The sequence below is a fragment of the Dermacentor andersoni genome, chromosome 1 (genome assembly GCF_023375885.2).
Source record: "Dermacentor andersoni chromosome 1, qqDerAnde1_hic_scaffold, whole genome shotgun sequence".
NCBI lineage: Eukaryota > Metazoa > Arthropoda > Arachnida > Ixodida > Ixodidae > Dermacentor > Dermacentor andersoni.
Window position 1 is genome coordinate 383,139,442 of NC_092814.1, and position 16,489 is coordinate 383,155,930.

The 16,489-nt window shown below is 46.0% G+C and overlaps 1 non-coding gene across 1 annotated transcript; it reads right to left on the bottom strand.

Moving 5' to 3' along the window:
- Positions 1–2,649: 2,649 nt before the first annotated feature.
- LOC126518784 (U2 spliceosomal RNA) lies at positions 2,650–2,832 on the bottom strand. The gene has a single exon (XR_007596481.1). It is a non-coding gene; the product is annotated as a U2 spliceosomal RNA (small nuclear RNA).
- Between the last annotated feature and the right edge of the window lie 13,657 nt (positions 2,833–16,489).

Here is a 16,489-nt window from a genome sequence, read left to right on the forward strand (position 1 = left end):
TCCATGCGCATGTTCAATGGTGAGTCGACTCGTAAAACCGGCGTGAGCCACCGCGGCGCCACACGGTTGTAAGGGATCAACATGGAAAAGGGCCAGGAATGCACTACCATCTTTACTATCCGTACAGGTGTCGGGCATTTTAAACTGAAGCTTTCTTTTCCTCTTACTCCGACTTTCCCCTGCTGCTGGCTGCCGCTACTGGCTGCTGTGTTGCCGAATACGTGGGTCATACGAAAAGTAATGTCGTCGTCGTGCCATTGTTATCCCGGCTGGCAACCGTCTCGGACAGTTGGCTGGTACCAACCACTCGTCCAATACTGCGCCAGTACGCCAGAACTCCCGCGCAGCCGGCATTCTTCTCAGCCGTGGCGGATCGAGCGGGGGGCGGGGGGGGAGGGTTGGTTGGGCGATCGCCCTGCGCCCCGAAATCCACTAACACCTCCCTCCTGACGCGTGTACTTGTTTATCTTTTTCAGGTGACCACTTTTCGCCGTCTAACAAACGCTCAGCGCGTGATGTGCCCGCATGTATCGGAGGTTTCTCGAATGTTATTGATGGTTCTGTTGTCACGAAGCTTGTGTAATCTGCATGTGCGACGCGAATTGTGTAGAACTTCGTCAAAGACACGCGGGCACTAGCGATTACTCTGTACCCTTCGATGACTCATCTATAAAGGTTGACGCGCCTGACCGGCGCATCGAAATTTCGACGATCGCCGACTTTGTTCGCCGCTATCGTCGTTCTTTGAGTGTAGCTCGTTATTGAGGGCACAGGTTCGCCCAATAAAGTGTTAGTTTCGTTATTGACAGTTTTCCTGATTCCTTCAGCGTCACTATCACGTGACAATATAAAACAAAAAAATTAGTGGCGACTAATGCGCTAGCTTTCCGAATTTTCGCCATTAATATTTCTTTTCCGTGGAATACAGCGGGTAAAATTTCCGGCACTGTCTTTGTGAATCACTTAACAAAGTTCCAAAGCACTGAAAGCCAAAATTTGCATTTATCAGATGTGTTCAAAGAGCGTTACGTTTGTGGACAGACTTCGGGAACGTAGCCCACTCGATACCTAGTTTGTGGACATAAGTTGTGGGAGTTTGGGCTGCTAAGCATGATATCGTGGGATTGTATCCCGGCCGCGGCGGCCACATTTCGATGGGGGTGAAAGGCGAAAATACCCGTGTGCTTATACTAAGGTACACGTTAAAGAGCCCCAGATGGTATAAATTTCGTGAGTTCGCCACTACGGCGTGCCTCATTATCAGATAGGGCATTTGGCACGTAAAACCCCATAATTTAATTTTAACATGAGAGTGTCTTTCTATAGCACTTGAAGCCATAAAATCAGAGAGCTTACCGTAGTTAATGGAGGCCAAAAGCATATCCGGCCGCTTTCAGTTGTTTTTCTGCACGCATTGGTGCCCTTGAAAAAATTGACCGCCTCCACATCTTTTTCGAGTTTTTGGAATCACTGTCGAAAGCAGTGACATAGATCGAGCAGACAGGTGGAACCGTTACCAAGGGCCTAAGAATGTTAAGAACCATCCTGTAATCGCAAAGCTAGCTCTGTTCAAAGATAAAGCTAAAATTATTTGTCTCTTAAACGCTATAAAGTACGACTTTTTCAATAAAGGAGGATAACTCTCCACGAGTCAGATTAGCATGCAGCAAATTTCACGGACTTGCTGTGCTAGCTAACTCGGCTTCCAAGATACTTTTTGATAAAGTGATTATGAACAATATACGTATGACTTGCAAATCATGATAGTGCTGCTGTTGTTGTTGAACTGAATTAGCAGCAATTGATGAAAACCTGTCACCCACTTTGCAGTTATCGTGCCTCTCCGCATGCGATCGTTGCCACCACGTACCATGCCATGACTGCTATACTAACAAATATACGCAGCTGTCTTCCCAAGAAAGCTGCAACAGTAGAAGTTCTGGAAGACAATGTCACAGATATGACCATATTTTCGAAGTCTTTGTTAACGATGGAATTTAGCTCTCATGCATTACTAAACAATGGTGAGAAGTATGGTGTTCACTCAGACTGGACCGAGTAGATCGAAGAATTTAGGGAGTTTACGTGCCAAAACCACGATTCGAATATAAGGTACGCCGTAGTGGGGGACTGCTGAATAATTTTGACCACCAGGGCATCTTTAAAATGCCAGCAACGCATGAGACACGGGCGCATTTCAATTTCGTCCCCATCGAAATGAGGCTTGCGCGACAGGATTTGATCCCGCAACCTCGTGCGTAGCAACGCAACACCATAGCTGCTGAGCCGCCGCGGCGGGTAAGTGGACCGCAGAGGCGGTCGTGTTTCGGTTTTTGTGCAACGAAATATAAAGCCTACTGTTGTAGAGAATTATTGCCATCATGAAATCCACGTTGTAAATTACAGCTTCCCACTAGCAAAAACGTACTTATTGCGCGGGTTACCACCCACTAGATAGTGACGATTAATTTACTGCCGATTTGAACTACGTGCCTTTAGACATACGCTACCTATTTAAACCAGCAAATTTGGTGCCCACCGGACATTTCGACTTCCCTCACATTGAGTGGAATGATTTGATTGGACAATTGCGTATTACAGCGAAGCTTGATATTGCTAGTTCCCAGCGGATTGATGTCCGTAGACCAAACACCGTGAGCCGATCTCGAAGACAGTGCAAATACCGGGTCGGCCCGCGGTGAACGTGAATCAGGCTTCACGCACTCCGCCGACTTGCAAAAATAAGTTTAATATCTTGGGTCATAATGCAACCCGTATCAAATAGTAAGCTGATAAGAACAGATACTACACTTCGACCCACCTGGGCCATGTCTACGTTCGCACCGGCATCTCTTTGTCGGTGTTCCAAGCACCTTTTCTTTCCTTTCGCTCTCTCGTAGTGGCGGTCCCGTTGTATTGTCACGCGCATCAAGTTTTCTCCGGCTCCTCCGGACTTTTCTCCGACTCCTCTGTAGTCCACGCGAATGTATAATAAATATAACCAAATGTATACATAAATATAACCGAAGGAGAAAGTTTGTGGGGAACCAATTTGGTGTGCCCTGTGGTATGTGTGACCGATTGTGGTTTTCGAGTGACCTCCCACCCATTACTGCAATACGGGACGTCGACCGACGCATGATCGCCTTGGCTGTGGTGAAGGAGTGTGTGCCCTCGGAGTGCGGTGAAGTGCGTTTGTTCTACGTGCCGGGATTCCTTAGTAAAATGTGTCGTGCCGCGTTTTGCAACAATACATGGGTATGTATACCCTACGGAGCCTCATCATCTTCCGAGGCTCAACATCGTGGAGGAGCGACTAGTTGCGTCTCGCCTTCTTTTTATGTTCATACGGCATTTGACACACGGCAGTGGACAGTTCGCCATTAAGGGGCCCACATAGGCAGCTTGGCTGGTAATCTACCTTCGCAGATTGTAACAGCACTCAACCTTTTGTAGAAACTTTCTTGCCTTTGGAGTTGAACTGAATCGGACAGTGAGTGTGTCGACTCGTGGTACTGCTACCTTCGACCACTTGCTATTATTCAATCCGGAACTTACTCGATTCCTTTGAGGCATTGACGGCCTCAGTAACCATAACATACGACTGTTTAACCTGTCAATTGATACCCACCTGAAAAACATCACATATTCATCCGTGAGTATAACGAGGCCAATTTTCACGAAATTAACGAACTCCAAACTTTGCCGCAGCTTGGTCATTCAGCCTCTTATAGGACAGACGATGAAAACTGGTTAATTTTCAAGCAACGTCTTGTATCACTTGCTTGGAATTGCGTAGAAGCATCTGCCGCTCGTTCGCATTCATGGTAACTTGTAACTGTGGAAGGATCTTTAACAATTCTGCTTTTTAGAACAATTCAGGCCAGGATATTTTTCATTTAGAGATGTCTTCACGCGATAGCCGCTGTAGAAGTACCAATATCTCTCCTGCTTTTGTTTCGTGCTAAAATTAATGTTCAGAAGATCTAAAACAAGCAAGATGTAATTGTGATGGTCCTACAGCGACGAGTTTATGCAATATTAGGGTGTCGTATTCGCCCTGCCCTGTGAAGATATTCTCTACCATGACAATGATAACTGCGATCTCAAACTGGTACAGCGCAAGATAGAAATGAAGAAACAAGCCGAGCCAGCCAGATGAAGGACCAGAGCGCTGACTTCCAACTGGTTTATTGCCAAGCTGGACGAAATATATAGTTACAAGAAAGCATGAAGACATGTCGTCACAACACTTCCCAGAAGTCACACCGATATAAGGCTACACCATCATGAGTCACAGAACGCAGCGAGTTTACGTCGGTTGGAAGTATCTCGACTCGGATACAGTACGCGAAAGACAGCGCATGACACACAGCGAGGGCTATTAGGTTAGCAATTAAAGGTGCACTTGACGAAGAAGGAAGGAAGGAGCCCGATCTACATGAAGGCAAGTTCGCTAGGGTTTAAGATTGGTAGAGTTGTTGAGGATTGGGCAGGCTCGGCTTGTTTCTTCCTTGCTATATTGCGCTGTACCAGTTTTATAAGGCAATACCAGCTCGCCCAATCCTCAACCCTAGATAACTACGATGGTACCGATCTTCTGCTGGTATTGCCTACGACCATCCATACCACCGTTCTCCACCAACTCTACGATCAGCCAACAGCTATACACTTCAGAGCAGCCCCCATTTGAACCAAGTTGAGACGAGGATAACGCTTGGCGAAAATTAGAAGGAGAGGGGTGGAGTGGTGTCACAGTTTGGGCCTGAAGGCTAAGCAATGAGTGCAATAGCATATTATTAAACAGCAGTAGTTGTATAAGCCGTATACACTTGTAAACATTCTCTTTCCAGCTAAATTGACAAGCATGGTGTCATGCGCGCAAGGGAAAACATGAAACCATGTCAGTCGGTGACCGAGGACACTACTGTCATAATGTGCGCTTCATCAAATGAACAGTATGACCGAAAGCCGCCTGGTCGGAAAGAGACATTCTAACTAGTTGAGAATTCGAAGCCGACTACAATATCGGAAATAAAAAGACGTCTCGGCTTTGGGTCGCGTATTCAGCTGATCTAATCGCCCACGTGCGAGCACAGAAGCCGAGGCAGGCTCTGGTGATAGTAAAAGACAAACTTCCTATTAGAAAAGTTTCCAAGAGTTGTCTACAGCATCCCTGGCAAAAAATCCGATTGTGTGTATAGGAACGAAACAGAAAAATTTGAGCAAAGAATAAAATAGGAACGACACGATAGCAGGCAACAAAATGTAGCATGAAACACACTGGTTGAATACGCTGAAAGGTTTAATCATAGAATCAGTTGGGACGATGCAAGAATCATTACCAAACAAAAAAAAGGATTTGGCTTCGCGAGTGCAACTTCAAGTTTTGGTCTTCCAGAGAACTGCGTGCATGCTCAATCGCAACGACGGCAGCTTTCTTCTGGTGTATGCACTGTATTTACGCCACGTCTTGAAACGCACATAACCAATTTTCTTCTCGTTCATGGTCATTGTGGAGAAGACTCCTGTGCGGGACTCGAAACGTCTTTTTATTTGTAATTCTTATTGTGGATGTGCAATGTTCAACTGTTTACAATGTGCAGTTTATGTGGCGGGGCTTTGGCGAAGCCATAAGAAAGCATCAACAATATTTACCACGACATTACACCTTGCCCGCAGAAAGCAAGTGAATAATTTTTGGCTCGGGCGTTCAGAAAAGCACTGTACCGCGTCTAGTATGCAGTATTTACCGTATTTGAAAAGTCCAGCATCATCTCTTTAACCACAGAATTTTAAAACTAATGACATGTATAGTTCGCGGTAATAACTGTGGCATTCTAGTCGTTATGAAATCATTAGTATACTTACATTATTCCTGAAAGTCGTGTTCAGAAGAGTCACACGCTGGTTCACGTACCTCTATATGGCAGAAAGAGCAGAATTGCGAACGATTCAAAAATGAAATTCAAGTACCTGTTTTTAAAGAATGCAGAATTATGTAGCCCAAGCATCTGTGCTCGCATATAGGCTGAGTCATGTACTGCAGCAAGAGAGTACGCACATGTGTAGTTTTGCAGCTACAATTTCCGCGTGGCCGACATATGCCAACTGCACATTTGCCTAGGCGCTTCTTTGAATTGCGAGGAAAAGCACCGGTTCTGTGTCATAGTTAACTCCTTCCCAGCCATGGGGAAAATAGGTGTCTTTTGTAGGTTACGCCACATTTCTTTTTTTTAATTAAACTACTGCACTCAATATTTTATGTATTACATGAATGAAAATCAGAATAAATGCACTTTTCACCCATAAAGGCTTTATTACCGAGACGAATGTCACAAAAACTATGTAAATTGCCAGAATCAAGATTGTGGGATAAAATTGAACAAAATTTGTAAAGACCCCCTTGTATAAGCAAATAAAGTACGTAACAAACATTATGAGATATACAAAATGTATTACCGTCTAGTAGGCACTATCTCGGAAAAAATAATTTTTTTTTATTAGGCAGGTATTCTACTACAAAAGTTTGACAGCGAGCGCTACAGTTGGACGTGGCAGTCTACGGCCGCGGTTGTTCCAGGATGGTTTGCGTCCTCGTGGCTCTCAGAGTCCGACGAATAGCCAGCATCGTCAGACTCGCTGCTGCTCGATCCATTGATAAAACCAGCCGCAGACGCAGCGGCATCACGAGATCTGCGATATTTCGAAGTGCGCGCTCCACTCTCAGTGGTGGTCATTTTTGCGTTCGACTTTGACGATCGCGAAACTTCGGAGCGTATTCATAAGTTACCGCTTGGCTGGAAAAAATGTGACTGCTTTGCAAACATATATATAGTCCTTCTCCTTCATGTACAATGACGCAGTGTATCCGTGAGCGGCGCGTAAGGCCTCTAAAGAGGCGTTTCAAACAATTATGAGCGGGTGGCCAATTTTGCTTTCTGCTTTGACGATCGCGAAACGTCAAAGCGCGTTCAAAAATCACCGCCTGGTTGGAAAAAGCGAACTGCTAAGATAACAAAAAAAATATATAGTCTCTTCCTTCACGTCCGATAACGCAGTGTGTCCGTTAGCAGCGCGAAAGGTCTTCAAAGCGAAGTTTCAAGCTATAGTTAGCGCGCTATAACGATACCCAATGAGCGCGGTACACTTAAAATTTTAACACCCTTATGGGTGTAATGAGGGTGTGTTTATCTTTTCACCCTTGTAAACACCCTTGCAACACCCTTTTTAACGTAAAATGGTGTTCAATAAGAGAACGCCCTTGGAAAACCCCAGTCTTTCTACTTTACACCCTAATTTTACGGGAGTAAGTGAAGAAGCGTACAGTATATGATCATGAACATTGGCAATTTACGCTTTGATATTGGCTATACGTGAAACGCGCGCTACCTGCGCTTGAATCAGGTAGCTAGAATGATTAGATCGGCACATCTTGGCCGCAGCGCAGTGACTCCGAACAGCGGTAAAAAATGAAGTTTCCCACGAATGTTGATATCGAACGGATGACACTAACGCGCCGACTCTGCATAGCCAGATATCTGCAAAAGGCTTCGCATGATCAATGGCAAAATCTTTACAATCCTGTCACTGAAAACTCAAAGGTGTGCAACCAGTTAGACTGGGAATGGTTAGGGGTGAGGACTAACGGTAAATAGCTCAACAACTTACGGTTTGTAGATAACTTTGGCATACTCAGCAATGCTGCAGACTGTTTGCGACAAACGTTTGAGGACCTTAGCGAAGAAAGTGTAGGAGTCTGAAGTTTAGTACGCAGAAGAGAAAGTAATGTTCCACAGCCTGGCGAGAGAACGAAATGTCATGATCGGCAGTCAGCCTCTAGAACCTGCGCAGAAATACGTCTGTTGAGGGTTTTTACTCACATGGGCCTCTGATCAAGTAAATTAACAAAAATAAAAATTAGTTGGAGAGCTTACGGCAGGCATTACTAAACCATGACCATGGAGCCTAGTGATAATCATTGCTTTCTGCCGTTACTAACATATGGGGTCGAAACTTGGAGGTTACCAAAGAAGCTTGGGAAGGCGTTGAGGACCGCGCAACGAGCGATGCAATAAAAAACGTTAGGCGTTACGATAATAGACGGGAAGATAGCGATGTGGATTAGAGAGCGAACGGGGATAGCTGATGTTCCGGTTGACATTAAGAGGACGAAGTCGTGCTGGGCAGCCCATGCAATGCGTAAGTGAGAGAACTACTGGTCTATTGGAGATGCGGAATGGGTGCTAAGGGAAGGGAAGCGCAGTCGAGGACGGCTCAGAATAAGGTGGGGTGATGGAATTAGAAAAATTGAAGTCGCGTGGAACCAGTTAGCACACGGCAGGGGTATTGGAGATCGCTGGAGAAGCTTTAGTCCTGCGATGGACATCAAAATGGGCTGATGATGATGATGTCACGACATCTATGCCAGCGCCGTGGCCTGCCATTCATGTTGTCATGCATGCGTGTGATGCACGTTCTGATAGCTCGATTGCGTCGATTGCGGGGGGTGGGACGGAGTAGCGGGTAGCAAGGGGGGGGGGGGGGAACGCCGGGCAATCGTAACGCTTACTAAAAGTAAAATTTTTTCTACTATGGCACTGGCCCAGGTGCTGCCCCCTCCACGGACAATTGGGACACCTCCCCCCTCATACGAAACATTTCCTGGTTACGCCACTGTGGGGAGGGGGGTGTAAGGTTGCTCTAACCAGTCGCCCTAACTTGTCAACGGAAGCGGGGGAGGGGAGATGCCGCCTGGCAGGAAACCTTAGGCTTCCCAATTACCGGCTGCATTTCCTTTTGGGTGTGAATACCGCTCTAATGTCATTACACAGTAGGATTCATGACGGTTCGAGGGCATGCGACAATAAAAAAACTACATACAGCCATCAGCAAGTGTTAGCTTGAGCAGGTCTTTGGGAGCTGGGCAAGAATCTCAAAAAGAAAAGCTTCGCACCTCTCTACATGCATTGCCAGCTCTGGATCACCACCGACTGCACCTTTCCGATAAAAAAATCACACAGAAACTACCCTGGGAGTTGTCTAAGTATGCGTAAGCATTCTACCACTTGCTCATCTACATGCAGTGCAATGTCATTATCAATGTTATGAGACTTGATCCGACGAGTATAAGTGACAGCGCTGCGGCGACACGAGCTGCTGTGGTCTGCGGCGAAAAGTGAATGAAAGAAGCAAAGTACTGCAGGTGGCGGCGCCTGGTGCGCTGATGACGTTCCGGTGATTTTGAGCCGTTAGCGCTCTTTATGGTGGATCCACATAACGTATAAATCCGTCTTTTCCGCGACGGACGGCGCCTCACGTGACTATACGTCACGGATTCATGCCGTCCGCGCGTCGTCCGCGACCCCCACGGACGGAAAATGCCGAGCTATTTTTCGCATTCAGATTCTGGGGGTCGAATGCTGCGGATTTAGCCTAGCATGCTTACAGTCTGGCAACAAGCGCGGCTTTGGGATCTTTCTGAAACAGCGTCATCGCTGTTGATACCATTCGTGACTGTCCGCGCTCGCGAGCGACTGCAACGATCTTGAGCGACGAGGCAACTTTCTTTTTCTTGCATCTCGTGGAGCAGTTAGTCCCCCAGGTTATGGGACGTGAGTGTCACCGATTACGCGCATACGAAAGAGACAATTTGGCAGCAACTGAAGAAACTGCTCTCTTGTCATTTGAAGCAGCCCCCCCGTATTCCTCAATGCCACTGACCAACAACTCTCGGTACAAGTGGTTTTGCATACAGAGGTGCTTGTTGGCACATAGTCATTTTGCCAAGAAGACCTCTTTCGATGAAACAAGTACTCGTCATTATTAAATTCGGACAAAACAAGAGCCATTGCGGCCAACCGTCGTTTCCTCTCGATCTCCATCTTCATTCAGAGTAAAAGCACGTATGACAGTCTTTATTACACCGATGGCGCCATCTAGAGTGAGTAGAAACAAGCAAACATTTGTAACTTACGGCCACTGAGATCCGCTCGGGCCGCCGCAGCATCGTCGATGCCATGTTCAGCCAATACAGCCACTCTAAGCCTACACCTTGAGAATCTGAGTAAAAGCTTTGACGTAGAAGCTTCTCAGACACAAATTTAAACCAACTACAAGCCTAAGTTTGAAAGTTACGGGCCACACAGTGGACGACGACGACTTGACAGGTTCGAGGCGGACGGCAGTCGCTTCGGCCGGTGCCGTCATCTTTATGTTTTCGGCGCGGTCGTCTGTTCACTCCGTCCGTCGTCTGGATGCGCTTCACAGCCGGACGGGCGGTGGAATAAGCGGGCGGCGGAATTGACGTCGGGTGGAAGTATCTCGACTCGGATACAGTACGCGATAGACAGCGCATGACACACAGCGAGGGCTATTAGGTTAGCAATTAAAGATGCACTTGAAGAAGAAGGAAGGAAGGAGCCCGATGCACACGAAGGGAAGTTCGCTAGGATTGAAGATTGGTTGAGTTGTTGAGGATTGGGCAGGCTCGGCTTGTTTCTTCCTTTCTATATTGCGCTGTACCAGTTTTATAAGGCAATACCAGCTCGCTCAATACTCAACCCTAGATAACTACGATGGTACCGATCTTCTACTGGTATTGCCTACGACCTTCCATACCACCGTTCTCCACCAACTCTACGATCAGCCAACAGCTATACACTTCAGAGCAGCCCCCATTTGCACCAAGTTGAGATGAGGATAACGTTTGGCGAAAATTAGAAGGAGAGGGGTGGAGTGGTGTCAAAGTTTTGGCCTGTAGGCTAAGCAATGACTGCAATAGCATATTATTAAACAGCAGTAGTTGCATAAGCCGTATACACTTGTAAACATTCTGTTTCCAGCTAAATTGACAAGCATGGTGTCACGCGTGCAAGGGAAAACATGAAACCATGTCAGTCGGTGACCGAGGACACTACTGTCATAATGTGCACGTCATCAAATGAACAGTATGACCGAAAGCCGTCTGGTCGGAAAGAGACATTCTAACTAGTTGAAAATTTGAAGCCGACTACAATATCGGAAATAAAAATACGTGTCGGCTTTGGGTCGCGTTTTCAGCCGATATAATCGCCCACGTGCGAGCACAGAAGCCTAGGCAGGCTCTGATGATAGTAAAAGACAAACATCCTATTAGAAAAGTTTCCAAGAGTTCTCTACAGCATCCCTAGCGAAGAATCCCACTTTATGTATAGGGACCAAACAGGAAATTTTCAGCAAAGAATAAAATAGCAACGATACGATAGCAGGCAAAAGAACGTAGCATGAAACGCACTGGTCGAACACGCTGAAACGACTAATCATGGAATCAGTTGGGATGATGCAACAATCATCGCAAAAAGAAAAAAAGTATTTGGCTTCGCGAGTGCATCTTCAGTTTTTGATCACCCAGAGAACTGAGTGGAAGCTCAATCGCAACGACGGCAGCTTTCTTCTGGTGTATGCACTGTATTTACGCCACGTCTTGAAACGCACATAACCAATTTTCTTCTCGTTCATGGTCATTGTGGAGAAGACTCCTGTGCGGGACTCGAAACGTCTTTTTATTTGTAATTCTTATTGTGGATGTGCAATGTTCAACTGTTTACAATGTGCAGTTTATGTGGCGGGGCTTTGGCGAAGCCATAAGAAAGCATCAACAATATTTACCACGACATTACACCTTGCTCGCAGAAAGCAAGTGAATAATTTTTGGCTCGGCCGTTCAGAAAAGCACTGCACCATGTCTAGTATGATGTATTTACCGTATTTGAAAAGTCCAGCATCATCTCTTTAACCACAGAATTTTAAAACTAATGACATGCATAGTTCGCGGTAATTACTGTGACATTCTAGCCATTATGAAATCATTAGTGTACTTACATTATTCTTGAAAGTCGTGTTCAGAAGTGTGACACGCTGATTCACGTACAGGGACCTATATATGGCATAAAGAGCAGAATTGCAAACGATTCAAAAATGAAATTCAAGTACCTGCTTTTAAAGAATGCAGAATTATATAGCCGAAGCATCTGTGCTCGCATATAGGCTGAGTCATGTGCTGCAGCAAGAGAGTACGCACATGTGTAGTTTTGCAGCTACACTTTCCACGTGGGCGACACATGCCAACTGCACCTTTGCCTAGGCGCTGTTTTTAATTGCGAGGAAAAGCACGTATTCTGTGTCATGGTTAACTCTTTCCCTGCCATGGGGAAAATAGGTGTCTTTTGTAGGTTACGCGATATTTCTTTTTTTTAAGAAACTACTGCGCTCAATATTTTATGTAATGCATAAATAAAAAGCAGAATAAATGCACTTTTCACCCATAAAGGTTTTATTACCGAGATGTATGTCACAAAAAATATATAAATTGCCAGATTCAAGATTGTGGGATAAAATTGAACAAAGTTTGTAAGGACACCCCTGCATATACTAAATAATGTACGTAAAAAAATTATGAGATGTACAAAATGTATTACCGTCTAATAGGCAGTATCTCCGACAAAGTGAAATTACAGAAAGGCAGAAATGTATATTTTAAATCGACGCATCACGAGTCTGAAAAGAGCTGCCCGCAACTAGCCCAGCTAGGTTTCTTTCATTTTGTACTTCATCCTAGAGGAGATCAGGCAGCCCACCGACAAAGAAAAGCGCAATATCATAGAGGAAAGTAGAGAGAATTGAAGGGAGAAAGGGAAGGAGGGTAACCATGGTCATGCTTTTTGCCGGTGAACTGCGCGAGGACGGGAAATGAAAGGAAACAAGCACGAACCCCTTTGGCTACCCCACATATCGGGATGGAAAACAATTATGGTAATTTAGTAGTAAATGCAATGGAAATGCCGTAAGCATTACGTCACACCTCTGGGAGGTCCAGGATCCATGACTGATACCGCGTTCCCCACATTGCAAAGTGCTGTTCTGGAGCTCACTCGACACACGCCTTGCCTCTTTGAGGAGCGAAGTGTAACCTACAGAGGTCTGGAGCAAACCACCTTGCGCGCGCGCACACACACACACACGCACACGCGCACGCACGCATATATATATATATATATATATATATATATATATATATATATATAAGCCTTTCTGAGCGGTTCCACCCGGCTCTACCTCTCCCACGTTACCAGCTGGCCAAGGTTCCGACGTTTACAATTCTTTTTCCATTTTGATAATCCTAATGCTACGCATTAAAAGAAAACAGACAACAGAAAAACAGAGATAAGGAAAAAGAAAGATGAGAAAAGGAATGTACAGGTAGCGAGAATGAACACTGCAGTGCACACATTGCAGGCGCTTTCAAGAAGCATAGTTGGTCTTTTGTGGCCTTGTGCATCGAATAATCCTTAGACCAAGGTGCCAGGATATTTTTCTACGAGTGGTCTGCCGTCGAAGCGGCTAATAGTAGCTCACGGAACAGAGCGCTGATTGTGGAAGTGGCAGAGAAGGTGATATATACTGTCTTGTCACCGAAAATTGCACGCCACGCAGCTGGCCATTCCTAGGAAATTTTAGATACTATGGCCAGCCATTTGCAACACAGCAACATTGTTTTTCGATAGGAGAGTCCAAGTGCGAGAGAGGATGTTATGGACATGAAGACACGCTATTTTCTGCAGCAACTTAGGAATGAACGAATGAATGAATGAATGGATTCATTTATTGAGAAAAAGCAGGAGTGAACACCGGTGGAAGCGCGTATCAGCACATTGGGAAACGAGCGGGGCAAAAAAGAGGAAAAGCTAGAGACCGGGTGGCAGGCGAAATCGCAGCTTGGGGTTCAGATAAAATAAATGAGAGTTGGCGAAGTCCGTAGAATTCCAGTGTAGGTGTGCAATGTGGCGAGCAGATAATTGGAGAATCCGGCCAGCATGCGTTGTTCGCAGTGAAATGGGCGCTCTCCGTTCTTGGTAATAAACGTTTCCTGAACACCAGTATCGACAATTGCTTATTGATTGGCCATAACTCGACGCCTATTCCTTAGTGGCACACTGTGGATTACAGCTGCGCTGTCGCGAAAGCTTACGTCCATGCCGTGACTCTTGTGGTTACGGTGACCATTCTCGAATCTTGGGATTGCGGGAATACTGCAAATATGGGTTTACTGCCCAATTTGGAGAAGAGGCAGTTTAGAATAGACTTTCTCGCCTTACATAAGCTCAACGCAAGCACCTTTGCAACATGTTACGGTGTTCGTTCCTTCAACGCATAGTTTAATGCACGCGAACGCAAACATACGAGCGCGCTAGAAGACAGGCTGCCGTCTTCGGCCTCGTGCCAGAAACATACAAGCTAACACAATTAAATAGCAGCCATGCTGTCATTTCCATGCAAGGACGTTATATACTTTTTTTACAATACTGCAGACTCTATTGAGTCCAGGCAGGAGAGAGCAGATACAATGCTAAAAATGAAAAAAAAATGGAACAGATATTCACTACAAAGATATGGGAAGGGCAAAAAACGATGCATCATTCAGACATAGCTCTAAATTTAGCGAGGAATACTTCAACATTGGGGCTGTCACCAACATCCCTCGGTAACAGACTGCAGGCTGCTATGGTTGTGGGAAAAAATGAAGACTTGAATGTATCAATACTTGTACGATACTGTGCGAGCTGTTTGCCATTATTGCGAGTGTTGGCGCGAGACACAGGGGCTATGTAGCTAGACAAAGCCATTGGTAAAAAATTATGATGCATGAGATACAAGAGCTTCAACTTTGATTCGGCCCGCCTAGACTGCAGGGACTTGAGGCCAAGAAAACTAATCATTGCTGTAACATTGTCAGTTCTCCTGTACCTATTATAAATGAATCTTGCAGCCATCCTCTCTATTTTCTCTAGCTTGGAAATATTCTGTTTCGTATGCGGATCCTAAAAGGTTGATGCATACTCTAAACTGGGCCTAACAAGGGTTCTATAAGCCGCCAGCTTAACTTGGAGCGGCACGTTGCAAAGCTTACGTCAGGTGGCTCGCAGCGCTCGGAGTGCGGTACTATATATGCTATCTATGTGGTCGTTCCAACTTAGCGTGCCCGTGATTGTTACTCCCAAGTGCTTGATTGCTGGTACTTCCCTTATTGGAGTTTTCTATATAGTAAGGGTGCGTCATGTAAGTAGTCTTGTTACAAATACGGATTACACCGCATTTATTAATATTTAGAGCCATCCCCCCCTCTTTAGGCCAATTAGCAACACTAGTTCAATTGTCATTAAGTCGAGTTTGGTCGGTGGGTAATCGAACCAATGTGTACAAGACACAGTCATCTGCGAAGAGTTAGATTTTTATAGGCTGGTCGACAACGTTTGCAATATCATTAACATCATTAAACTTCTTCAGTGGCAGTGCCAGCCGCCGCCTGAGCGAGCGAAGCCGCCGGCGGCCATATTCCTAGATGAAAAAAAAAAAAACGCCGCCCAAGCACTGCTTACGGATGGTTAACCAGCGAAGCTGAAACGTGCGGCCCGGGTGCTTATCACTGGGTTAATTCCAACGGTTCATTAAAGGGCTGCTTGGTGGGCTGCCGGATCCTCGGTACGGAGTTGCTGCTTGCGCTCCGTTGCACGAGCCTGCTCTTGTGCCCGGCTTGCAGCATCGGGAAGGCGTAGACGAGCTCATTTCCGGTTCTACTTGAGGCTTTGCTGATCGAAAGCTGCCTGCTCGCAAAGGTACGTATGACGCGTGGCCTACCAATTTAGCAGCCAAAGAGAAACTGCTGCGCGCGCTCGGCGGCGACGGAGAGCAACAACGTCACTACTGACGCAGCTAATCCAACACCACCTAGACAGCACAAGACCTTTTCACTCCGATCCATTACGTCATATTACCTGGCCGGACAGCCATTGAATCTACTTGGAATGGTACCGAGTAGGCAACAGTGATTTTGACGTCACCGCCTTCATCACGCCAGCCTTGTGAACGAACATTTTTGGCAAGGTACCGTAGCGTCATGACTCGGAGTAAACAGGCCTTGTGCATCTAGGTGGTGTTGGCTAATCTAGGGCCTCTTTGTCTCTCCTTTTTTTTTGCGCATGCGCATGGGGTTGCGCCGGAGGAGGTTTCCGCATGCAGGCGACCGATACGCGGAAGAACGGGCGGATGAATCGGCGAGCCATATACCGCATCGCTGTAAAACAGCGCGCTCCTCCAGCATAGGTGGCCGCGGTATAGACGTGGCACTGCCTGCGTTTGCGGTTTCGGGATGAAAAATAAAACTATACCGCTTTAGGAAGTAGATAAGCCCGCGGATGCGTGTCGCTTATGTAGAAAAAAAAATACTTCTGCGTCGATTGATTGCCGCAGGCTTTGAGAACTGTATCGGCAGGACGCTTCGTCAATCGCACTACCTCTCTTGGTTAAATTATCAACGGTCTGTCGATACAAACTAAGCTTGGGTCATACGAGTGCTTAACGAACATTCGCTGCTGTTTACCCACTAAGTGACGTGAAAGATTATCAGAAACCTTGCATAAAGACTGAATACACTTCCCGTCCGTCCATGTTT